Consider the following 12,105-nt stretch of genomic DNA (forward strand, 5'->3'; position numbering starts at 1 on the left):
ATATTACCATCACATGGCCACCAAATATAACCACCATACTGATCATTAACAAAAACCACTGTTCCAACACCAGATAAATCAAATGATTCACCAATTCTTTCTGATCGCAGTCCTTCATGTCGTTAAATGAGAAAAGGCATTCCAGCTTCCATGAAGTGCAAAACTATTTATTGATTAAAAATGGATTCCATATAGGATAGCAACGCATTTCAAATGCAGAGCTGCGTTCTTTATCAAAACTTTGGTAAAGTTGGAACGCCTTTTCTCCTTTAACTATTGCAAGTGGTCCCTTGTGTTCTGTGCCTCCGGATGCCTAGGAGTGTGGGTGAGCTGGTCTCTTTTTTTCAGTCCTTCATGTCCACTGTACTTCTACATCCAGCCCAGACCACTATTGCAACTTTTTCCATCCACATTTTTTTTCTGCAGAACTTAATACACAAAAATTCTACGCTCATCACTTTTTCCCACATCTATAGTACCCTGCACAGTAATGATTCCACCCCACATTGCCATACATTAATTTTGTGCTTCCCAAAACTAACAGTTCAACTCTTCTACCTTCACACAGTTAAAATGCCCCTTTGGTGCCCGCATTCATAAGCGCCCACGTGTTCTCTTTGCAATGCTTTTCTTTGTGCCTCCATACACCAATTATGTCCTCCTTTGTGCCTCATACAATAAGTATGCCGCTCTTTGTGCCCCATACAATTATTATGCCCCCTTTGTTCCCCATACAATAATTATGCCCCCTTTTGCGCCCACAAACAACAATGACACAACAATGTTACGTTACCCTCTGGGGGCAGCACCGCTGACATTGCAGGATCGGCGCCGCTGCAGGAGGGGAGTATCTATTGCTCTTATTTTAATTGATGTCCTAAATTGATTAAACTGGGGTTGTCTAGCAGTGAAAAATTCCCTTAAATATGCATCAATGGGGCATAGACAGTGCTAAGCAGATTTTTCATAATGATTCATGCTGTTTTGATAAAGATGGTGCATCTTTAGACTGATTAGTCTAAGTTTATAACTTTATATCAATTGTCTTACTTTGTGGCAGAAATTGGAGACAAACTTCTGGCACAAGATCGCCAATCATCTATGTTCACTTTGCTCTCACCTCTGGATATCCTGAAAGGCATTCTCCAGCATCACAGCACAGTTGTTACTTCTGTATGAGACTATGTATGTCTGTGGGGAGTGTGGCTATATGGCACGTTCCATGGAGCCTGATTGGGGGACACTATGTGGATGACGTACGACTAGTGTTGAGCGATACCTTCCGATATCGGGAAATATCGGATCGGATTGGATCGGACCGATACCCAAAAAGTATGGAATATCGCCGATTCCGATACCGGAAACCAATGCAAGTCAATGGGACAGAAATATCGGAATGAAAATAAACCCTTTCTTTTCTTGTAGGTTAATTCTACATGAAGGAAAACAACTAAGAATAATGTAGAATGTATTGGGAGAGGTGGGGGAGACAATAAAGGCATAGAGGTTTAGCCCAATGAAATGGAATAGCAGGAATTAATATTTTTTTTAAGACGTTCTGAGTTACGGAAATATTGACTATGTTAAGTATTTTTATATTTTGTCAGATATTTAGGTTTCACTACTTTCATGCTCTTCACCTTCTTTTTTACTTCACCCACACTTTCTCCTTCATCATCCTCAGCATCAGCATCTTTTTCATCAACTTCTTCTTCACCTTCTTCATCTTCTTCTTCGTATTATTCTTTTTTTTTACATTCTTCATATTCTTCTTATTCAACTATTATTCTTCTTCATATTCTACTTCTTCATCTTCTTCATATTCTTCTTCTTCATCATATTCTTATTTGTGACAGGCATTCCTGTAGTTGTTATCTATAAAAGTTTGAACATTACACCTTTCGTTCTGCCCGTCACAAAAGATTTACAACAGGATTTGTCCGCGTTCAGTTTGGCCTGAAGCAGCAGGTCTTTTCCAGGGGCACCACGAGGAGGAACGGACTCACCCCCATACACTGCTTAGTCATCTTCTGCTTATAATTTAGATATTATCTTTTGCTCTGATTTTTAGTCTTATGCTTAATGTTCTTCCGCTTTTTGTTCTGCAGCTTCTTGTACTTCTGCTTCTTGGTTTTCTGTCTCTTGTTCTTCTGTATCTTGGTGGTTGTCTTCTTCCTCTTTGTCCTCTTGGTCAACTTCTTCAGGGTCATCTTCTTGGTCTTCTTCGGGGTGGTCTTCAGGGTCGTCGTCTTCAGGGTCGTCGTCTTCGGGGTCCTCGTCTTCTTCGGGGTGGTCTTCAGGGTCCTCGTGTTCCGGGTCGTCGTCTTCGGGGTCCTCGTTTTCTTCGGGATCATCTTCAGGGTCCTCGTCTTCAGGGTCCTCGTCTTCGGGGTCCTCGTCTTCTTCGGGTTGGTCTTCAGGGTCCTCGTCTTCAGGGTCCTCGTCAGGGAGATCCAGAGTGATTACCAAGAACCATTTCAAAAAGCTTGAACTTGGAAATGTAGCAGAAGGTACAAGAAGGCTGAGGAACTGCCGAGAACCAGCTGATGGTACTGGAACCCGGATGGGTAGCAGAAGGTACAAGAGCCAATGGAACTACCGAAGACCAGCTGACGGTACTGGAATTCGGTTACTAAGCAGGAGGTACCTGTGCCAGAAAGCACTACCAAGGACCAGCAGACGTTGGTGGAACTTGGATACCGAGAAGGAGGCACCTAAGCCAAAGGCACTGCCGAGAACCAGCTGACGGTACTGGAACCCAGATGGGTTGCAGAAGGTACCCATGTAAAAAAAAGTTGCAAGGCCGCGAGCCAGCCGCAGTTACCAAAACCCACAGTCCTACAGGGGGTGCTTGTCTTATTGGCACTATGGAACCAGCCTTCATTGCCAGATCCCGCAGCCCACATAGGAGTCACCTAAACTGCAGGCACCATAGAGTCGGCTAACCCGACTGCAACACGACAGGACAACGCATTGGAGTCAAAGTGACGTTGACACTACCCGGAAACAGCTGGCGTGCTGGAACCAGGCTGGGCAGGAGGGAGTACCCGTGCCAAAGACACTGCCGAGAACCAGCTGACGGTACTGGAACTCGGATGGGTAGTAGAAGGTACAAGAGCAAATGGAACTACCGAGGACCAGCTGACGGTACTGGAACCCGGATGGGTAGCAGAAGGTACAAGAGCCAAAGGAACTACCGAGGACCAGCTGACGGTACTGGAACTCGGTTACTAAGCAGGAGGTACCTGTGCCAGAAAGCACTACCAAGGACCAGCAGACGTTGGTGGAACTTGGATACCGAGAAGGAGGCACCTAAGCCAAAGGCACTGCCGAGAACCAGCTGACGGTACTGGAACCCGGATGGGTAGCAGAAGGTACCCATGTAAAAAAAAGTTGCAAGGCCGCGAGCCGGCCGCAGTTACCAAAACCCACAGTCCTACAGGGGGTGCTTGTCTTATTGGCACTATGGAACCAGCCTTCATTGCCAGATCCCGCAGCCCATATAGGAGTCACCTAAACTGCAGGCACCATAGAGTCGGCTAACCCGACCGCAACACGACAGGACAACGCATTGGAGGCAAAGTGACGTTGACACTACCCGGAAACAGCTGGCGTGCTGGAACCAGGCTGGGCAGGAGGGAGTACCCGTGCCAAAGACACTGCCGAGAACCAGCTGACGGTACTGGAACCCGGATGGGTAGTAGAAGGTACAAGAGCAAATGGAACAACTGAGGACCAGCTGACGGTACTGGAACCCGGATGGGTAGCAAAAGGTACAAGAGCCAATGGAACTACCGAGGACCAGCTGACGGTACTGGATCTCGGTTACTAAGCAGGAGGTACCTGTGCCAGAAAGCACTACCAAGGACCAGCAGACGTTGGTGGAACTTGGATACCGAGAAGGAGGCACCTAAGCCAAAGGCATTGCCGAGAACCAGCTGATGGTACTGGAACCCGGATGGGTAGCAGAAGGTACCCATGTAAAAAAAAGTTGCAAGGCCGCGAGCCGGCCGCAGTTACCGAAACCCACAGTCCTACAGGGGGTGCTTGTCTTATTGGCACTATGGAACCAGCCTTCATTGCCAGATCCCGCAGCCCACATAGGAGTCACCTAAACTGCAGGCACCATAGAGTCGGCTAACCCGACTGCAACACGACAGGACAAGACATTGGAGGCAAAGTGACATTGACACTACCCGGAAACAGCTGACGTGCTGGAACCAGGCTGGGCAGGAGGGAGTACCCATGCCAAAGACACTGCTGGGAAACAGCTGGCGGTGCTGGAACCCAGGGTAAATACTAAAAACAGAGTGGAGCCAGAGGCGTAATTGGAGCAGCTTTAAAATCTGTAGTAGTGTGAATGTGGACAGAGCAGGAGAATTTGCCGGACACACAGCTGGGGATCAGCTGACGTTACTGAACCCCAAAAACACTGGAGCAAGCGTTGACTGTGCAGACGGCACTTCTGAGCAGCAACTAGCGGTATTGGAGCCCAGGGTAAATACTAAAAACAGAGGAGTGAGAGGTGTAATTGGAGCAAGTTTTAAATCAGTAGTACAGTGGATGTGGACAAAGCAGGAGAATTTGCCGGACACACAGCTGGGGATCAGCTGACGTTACTGAACCCCAATAACACTGGAGCAAGCGTTGACTGTGCAGACGGCACTTCTGAGCAGCAACTAGCGGTATTGGAGCCCAGGGTAAATACTAAAAACAGAGGAGCCAGAGGTGTAATTGGAGCAAGTTTTAAATCAGTAGTACAGTGGATGTGGACAAAGCAGGAGAATTTGCCGGACACACAGCTGGGGATCAGCTGACGTTACTGAACCCCAAAAACACTGGAGCAAGCGTTGACTGTGCAGACGGCACTTCTGAGCAGCAACTAGCAGTATTGGAGCCCAGGGTAAATACTAAAAACAGAGGAGCCAGAGGTGTAATTGGAGCAAGTTTTAAATCAGTAGTACAGTGGATGTGGACAAAGCAGGAGAATTTGCCGGACACACAGCTGGGGATCAGCTGACGTTACTGAACCCCAATAACACTGGAGCAAGCGTTGACTGTGCAGACGGCACTTCTGAGCAGCAACTAGCGGTATTGGAGCCCAGGGTAAATACTAAAAACAGAGGAGCCAGAGGTGTAATTGGAGCAAGTTTTAAATCAGTAGTACAGTGGATGTGGACAAAGCAGGAGAATTTGCCGGACACACAGCTGGGGATCAGCTGACGTTACTGAACCCCAATAACACTGGAGCAAGCGTTGACTGTGCATACGGCACTTCTGAGCAGCAACTAGCGGTATTGGAGCCCAGGGTAAATACTAAAAACAGAGGAGCCAGAGATGTAATTGGAGCAAGTTTTAAATCAGTAGTAAAGTGGATGTGGACAAAGCAGGAGAATTTGCCGGACACATAGCTGGGGATCAGCTGACGTTACTGAACCCCAATAACACTGGAGCAAGCGTTGACTGTGCAGACGGCACTTCTGAGCAGCAACTAGCGGTATTGGAGCCCAGGGTAAATACTAAAAACAGAGGAGCCAGAGGTGTAATTGGAGCAAGTTTTAAATCAGTAGTACAGTGGATGTGGACAAAGCAGGAGAATTTGCCGGACACACAGCTGGGGATCAGCTGACGTTACTGAACCCCAATAACACTGGAGCAAGCGTTGACTGTGCAGACGGCACTTCTGAGCAGCAACTAGCGGTATTGGAGCCCAGGGTAAATACTAAAAACAGAGGAGCCAGAGGTGTAATTGGAGCAAGTTTTAAATCAGTAGTACAGTGGATGTGGACAAAGCAGGAGAATTTGCCGGACACACAGCTGGGGATCAGCTGACGTTACTGAACCCCAATAACATGGCAGCAAGTGTTGACTGTGCAGACGTCACTTCTGAGCGCCAACTGGTGGTGTTGGAGCTCAGGGATAATACTGAAAACAGAGAAGCCAGAGGTGTAATTGGAGCAACTTTAAAATCTGTAGTAGTGAGAATGTGGACAGAGCAGGAGAAATTGCCGTCCGCACAGCAGTGGAACAGCTGACGTTACTGAACCCCAATAACGCGTCAGCAAGTGTTGACTGTGCAGACGTCACTTCCGAGCGCCAACTGGCGGTGTTGGAGCTCAGGGATAATACTGAAAACAGAGGAGCCAGAGGTGTAATTGGAGCAACTTTAAAATCTGTAGTAGTGTGAATGTGGACAGAGAAGGAGAAATTGCCGTCCGCACAGCAGGGGAACAGCTGACGTTACTGAACCCCAATAACACGGCAGCAAGTGTTGACTGTGCAGACAGTACTTCCGAGCACCAACTGGCGGTGTTGGAGCTCAGGGATAATACTGAAAACAGAGGAGCCAGAGGTGTAATTGGAGCAACTTTAAAATCTGTAGTAGTGTGAATGTGGACAGAGCAGGAGAAATTGCCGTCCGCACAGCAGGGGAACAGCTGACGTTACTGAACCCCAATAACACGGCAGCAAGTGTTGACTGTGCAGACAGCACTTCCGAGCGCCAACTGGCGGTGTTGGAGCTCAGGGATAATACTGAAAACAGAGGAGCCAGAGGTGTAATTGGAGCAACTTTAAAATCTGTAGTAGTGTGAATGTGGACAGAGCCGGAGAAATTGCCATCCGCACAGCAGGGGAACAGCTGACTTTACTGAGCCCCAATAACACGACAGCAAGTGTTGACTGTGCAGACAGCACTTCCGAGCGCCAACTGGCGGTGTTGGAGCTCAGGGATAATACTGAAAACAGAGGAGCCAGAGGTGTAATTGGAGCAACTTTAAAATCTGTAGTAGTGTGAACGTGGACAGAGCAGGAGAAATTGCCGTCCGCACAGCAGGGGAACAGCTGACGTTACTGAACCCCAATAACACGGCAGCAAGTGTTGACTGTGCAGACGTCACTTCTGAGCGTCGACTGGCGGTGTTGGAGCTCAGGGATTACAGTTCAGGTGGTAGAAACATGAACACAACAGGAGACCTGCATACTGTTGCCAACCAATTATTTATTCTGGAAGAGGACTGGCAAATTCATGAGAGATCCAGCCCTTGTTCATTTTGAGAAAAGTAAGCCGGTCAACGTTATCGGAGGATAGTCGCATGCGATGGTCTGTGTTATGCTGTTATGCACACGCCCGGGCTAGAGCGGCGTGTGCATGTGATTGATAGTGATTCCACTGGACCGTGCCGGAGAGTGTATGCCTGGAGGGGCGTAACTAAGTATCTACCCGATCCGACCAAGGTGGCACGACGGCATACGACGCCAGTGCACCAAGGAGGAACCGAGCAGAGGGACCAGGTGCTACTCCAGGACAGACCCCGGACACGGCTGTTGACCCACACAGGGAAATACAGGAACAGACTGGTATGCAGGCAGGCGGGTATGCAGGCAGGCGGGTATGCAGGCAGGCGGGTATGCAGGCAGGCGGGTATGCAGGCAGGCGGGTAAAGGCAAGCACAGCTAGAGTGCAGACGGGGAGGCACTAGCAGGTAGGAACACAGGCGGGATAGAGCCCAGTACACACCGGGACTCAGGAACAATACAGGCAGGATAGGGCCCAGTACACACTGGGACTCAGGAACAATACAGGCAGGATAGGGGTACAGGCAAGCACAACTAGAGTGCAGAAGACTGAGCAGGGAGGACAGGGCTCTGTTCACACTGAACAGACAGGAAGGGAAAAGCAGAGCCAGACACCCACAGGGTACTTGCAGTGAAGTAGCGAGTGGACCACAAACTCACAAACGGGAGTACAGAGACAACAGGCAGGAGATAGGTACGAGTTCAGACTCTGCAGGAAAAGGAAGGGAACGGGCATAGAGGCAAAACAGGTAAAGGATAGGAGAGAGTTCAGACTGGAACTGAGTGTACGGAGGAGACCGACACTGCAGCGGGATACAGGAGCGGGTCTGGGAATACTGCCCCCAGAGGGGCGGGACGAACAGGCAAGGAGCGTGTTCAGACAGGACAGACAAGATACACAGAAAGGACTTAGTTCAGACACGGGAACTAATACCGCAAAGCAGGAGACATACAGGACTTAGTTCAGACACGGGAACTAATACCGTAAAGCAGGAGACATACAGGACACAGTTCAGACACGGGAGCTGACACCGCAAGGCAGGAGACATACAGGACTTAGTTCAGACACGGGAACTAATACCGTAAAGCAGGAGACATACAGGACACAGTTCAGACACGGGAGCTGACACCGCCAGGCAGGAGACATACAGGACTTAGTTCAGACACGGGAACTAATACCGTAAAGCAGGAGACATACAGGACACAGTTCAGACACGGGAGCTGACACCGCCAGGCAGGAGACATACAGGACTTAGTTCAGACACGGGAACTAATACCGTAAAGCAGGAGACATACAGGACACAGTTCAGACACGGGAGCTGACACCGCAAGGCAGGAAACATACAGGACTTAGTTCAGACAGGCCTGGAAACAAGCCTCCAGGAAAGGCGGACAGGGAAACAAAGACGGGACCTGGCACCTTCAGAGTGCAAGCACACACTGAAAGAAACACATATGCTCAGGCAGGGATAGAAGGGAGCTGCTGAGCTATATACCAAGAGACAGACAGCGATAGGCTGAGGACGCACAAGGGGTGTGACCCACAGCAGGTACAAAAGGCAGGAAGTGATCGGGCGCCGCCCTTAAGCAGCAGAAACAGACACAGACACAAACAAGACAGCATGGAGGGAAGCCAGAGAGACATTCTGGACAGGAGATCAAGTGCGCGCTCCTGCACAGTGGGAGATGGACCACTATGCAAGGACGCCGCCAGGTATGTTACAGTACCTCCCCCCTTACGCCCCCTCTTCTTCAGGCCTGCCAGAATCTTCCGCAGGGAATTCGAGGACCAGTCGTTCACTGGGTTGGAGGGGGACAGAGACTTAAGGGTAATCTCTGCTTCGAGGTACATCTTGTCAAGCTCACAGGAAGAAATAGACGGGTTATCAGGTACATAATGAGGAAAAGTCACTGTCTCTTTGTTATCTGGTGGTACCCCGGAGGATTCAGGAAACAACTGGAGGTCCTCCGCCGGGTCAGAAGAGTACTGAGGCTCAGAGAAAACATCTGCTTCAGAGTACACAAGGTCGGACTCACTGGAGGAAGCAGGCGAGGTATCAGGTACAGGAAATAGGAAAGTCTCTGTCCATTCACCACCAGGTGGCACCCCGAAGGGTTCTAAACACAACTGGAGGTCCTCCGCCTGGTCGGAGGGGTGTAGAGACTCGGGAGTAACTTCTGCTTCGGAGAACACTAGGTCGGACTCACTGGAGGAAGCAGGCGAGGTATCAGGTACAGGAAATAGGAAAGTCTCTGTCCATTCACCACCAGGTGGCACCCCGAAGGGTTCTAAACACAACTGGAGGTCCTCCGCCTGGTCGGAGGGGTGTAGAGACTCGGGAGTAACTTCTGCTTCGGAGAACACTAGGTCGGACTCACTGGAGGAAGCAGGCGAGGTATCGGGTACCGAGTATAGGAAAGTCTCTGTCCATTCACCACCAGGTGGCACCCCGAAGGGTTCTAAACACAACTGGAGGTCCTCCGCCTGGTCGGAGGGGTGTAGAGACTCGGGAGTAACTTCTGCTTCGGAGAACACTAGGTCGGACTCACTGGAGGAAGCAGGCGAGGTATCGGGTACCGAGTATAGGAAAGTCTCTGTCCATTCACCACCAGGTGGCACCCCGAAGGGTTCTAAACACAACTGGAGGTCCTCCGCCTGGTCGGAGGGGTGTAGAGACTCGGGAGTAACCTCTGCTTCGGAGTACACCAGGTTGGACTCACTGGACGAAGCGAGCGAGGTATCAGGTACAGAGTATAGGAGAGTCTCTGTCCTTTCGTTACCAGGTAGCACCCCGAAGGGTTCAGGAGGTCTCAGGGAGGACAGACCCAGGCGTGACTGCTTGCCTCTAAGTCTAGCACGTCTGGACTGCCTCTTGAGGTTGGAAGAAGTATTCCGGAAAGCGTAGTCACCCTGTGAGGATTCTGGGTGGGCAGTAGTCTCATTGGGCTGGAGAACTATTACGCTACCCACACACATTACCCATTGGGGCTGCTCCGGGATATTGGGAAGTGAAGCTTCAGCAGGAGCCTCCGGGTTAGGATCATCGAAGACCATTAGAAAGGCCACCAGGAAGGCCATTAGGTCCCGGAGGATCGGATCCTGTGTCTCATATAGGGGGTTGATCCATTCCAAGGCATCCCCCGCCAGGTAAGACATAATAAAGGCCACTTTAGCCCAATCGGAAGGAAAATAAAGAGGGTAGGCCTTAAAGTGTAGCATGCATTGCTCCACAAATGCACGACACTGTCTTGGATCCCCATAGTAACGTGGCGGATCCGCAGGAACGAGAGCTGATAGATCCATCTGGACGGTGCGTAATTCGCCTGGAACTCAGCTAAGGGAAAAAAATTTATTTATTTATTTTAATGCAAGTCTTCGCTGGAAACTTCTCAGAGAGCGAAGGCCGTGGGGCTCAACGGGAACCATGGCCTGAGCATGCTGTTATGCTGTTATGCACACGCCCGGGCTAGAGCGGCGTGTGCATGTGATTGATAGTGATTCCACTGGACCGTGCCGGAGAGTGTATGCCTGGAGGGGCGTAACTAAGTATCTACCCGATCCGACCAAGGTGGCACGACGGCATACGACGCCAGTGCACCAAGGAGGAACCGAGCAGAGGGACCAGGTGCTACTCCAGGACAGACCCCGGACACGGCTGTTGACCCACACAGGGAAATACAGGAACAGACTGGTATGCAGGCAGGCGGGTATGCAGGCAGGCGGGTATGCAGGCAGGCGGGTATGCAGGCAGGCGGGTATGCAGGCAGGCGGGTAAAGGCAAGCACAGCTAGAGTGCAGACGGGGAGGCACTAGCAGGTAGGAACACAGGCGGGATAGAGCCCAGTACACACCGGGACTCAGGAACAATACAGGCAGGATAGGGCCCAGTACACACTGGGACTCAGGAACAATACAGGCAGGATAGGGGTACAGGCAAGCACAACTAGAGTGCAGAAGACTGAGCAGGGAGGACAGGGCTCTGTTCACACTGAACAGACAGGAAGGGAAAAGCAGAGCCAGACACCCACAGGGTACTTGCAGTGAAGTAGCGAGTGGACCACAAACTCACAAACGGGAGTACAGAGACAACAGGCAGGAGATAGGTACGAGTTCAGACTCTGCAGGAAAAGGAAGGGAACGGGCATAGAGGCAAAACAGGTAAAGGATAGGAGAGAGTTCAGACTGGAACTGAGTGTACGGAGGAGACCGACACTGCAGCGGGATACAGGAGCGGGTCTGGGAATACTGCCCCCAGAGGGGCGGGACGAACAGGCAAGGAGCGTGTTCAGACAGGACAGACAAGATACACAGAAAGGACTTAGTTCAGACACGGGAACTAATACCGCAAAGCAGGAGACATACAGGACTTAGTTCAGACACGGGAACTAATACCGTAAAGCAGGAGACATACAGGACACAGTTCAGACACGGGAGCTGACACCGCAAGGCAGGAGACATACAGGACTTAGTTCAGACACGGGAACTAATACCGTAAAGCAGGAGACATACAGGACACAGTTCAGACACGGGAGCTGACACCGCCAGGCAGGAGACATACAGGACTTAGTTCAGACACGGGAACTAATACCGTAAAGCAGGAGACATACAGGACACAGTTCAGACACGGGAGCTGACACCGCCAGGCAGGAGACATACAGGACTTAGTTCAGACACGGGAACTAATACCGTAAAGCAGGAGACATACAGGACACAGTTCAGACACGGGAGCTGACACCGCAAGGCAGGAAACATACAGGACTTAGTTCAGACAGGCCTGGAAACAAGCCTCCAGGAAAGGCGGACAGGGAAACAAAGACGGGACCTGGCACCTTCAGAGTGCAAGCACACACTGAAAGAAACACATATGCTCAGGCAGGGATAGAAGGGAGCTGCTGAGCTATATACCAAGAGACAGACAGCGATAGGCTGAGGACGCACAAGGGGTGTGACCCACAGCAGGTACAAAAGGCAGGAAGTGATCGGGCGCCGCCCTTAAGCAGCAGAAACAGACACAGACACAAACAAGA

The 12,105-nt window shown here is 50.5% G+C and overlaps 1 protein-coding gene across 4 annotated transcripts in view; it reads left to right on the plus strand.

The window, feature by feature from the left end:
• Positions 1 to 12,105, plus strand: part of LOC141257723 (interferon-induced, double-stranded RNA-activated protein kinase-like) — a 153,963-nt gene that overhangs the window by 104,338 nt on the left and 37,520 nt on the right. The gene's annotated exons all lie outside the window — the stretch shown is intronic.

The sequence above is a fragment of the Phyllobates terribilis genome, unplaced genomic scaffold, assembly GCF_046119375.1.
Source record: "Phyllobates terribilis strain yellow unplaced genomic scaffold, ASM4611937v1 Scaffold_3__8_contigs__length_932513732, whole genome shotgun sequence".
Taxonomy (NCBI): domain Eukaryota; kingdom Metazoa; phylum Chordata; class Amphibia; order Anura; family Dendrobatidae; genus Phyllobates; species Phyllobates terribilis.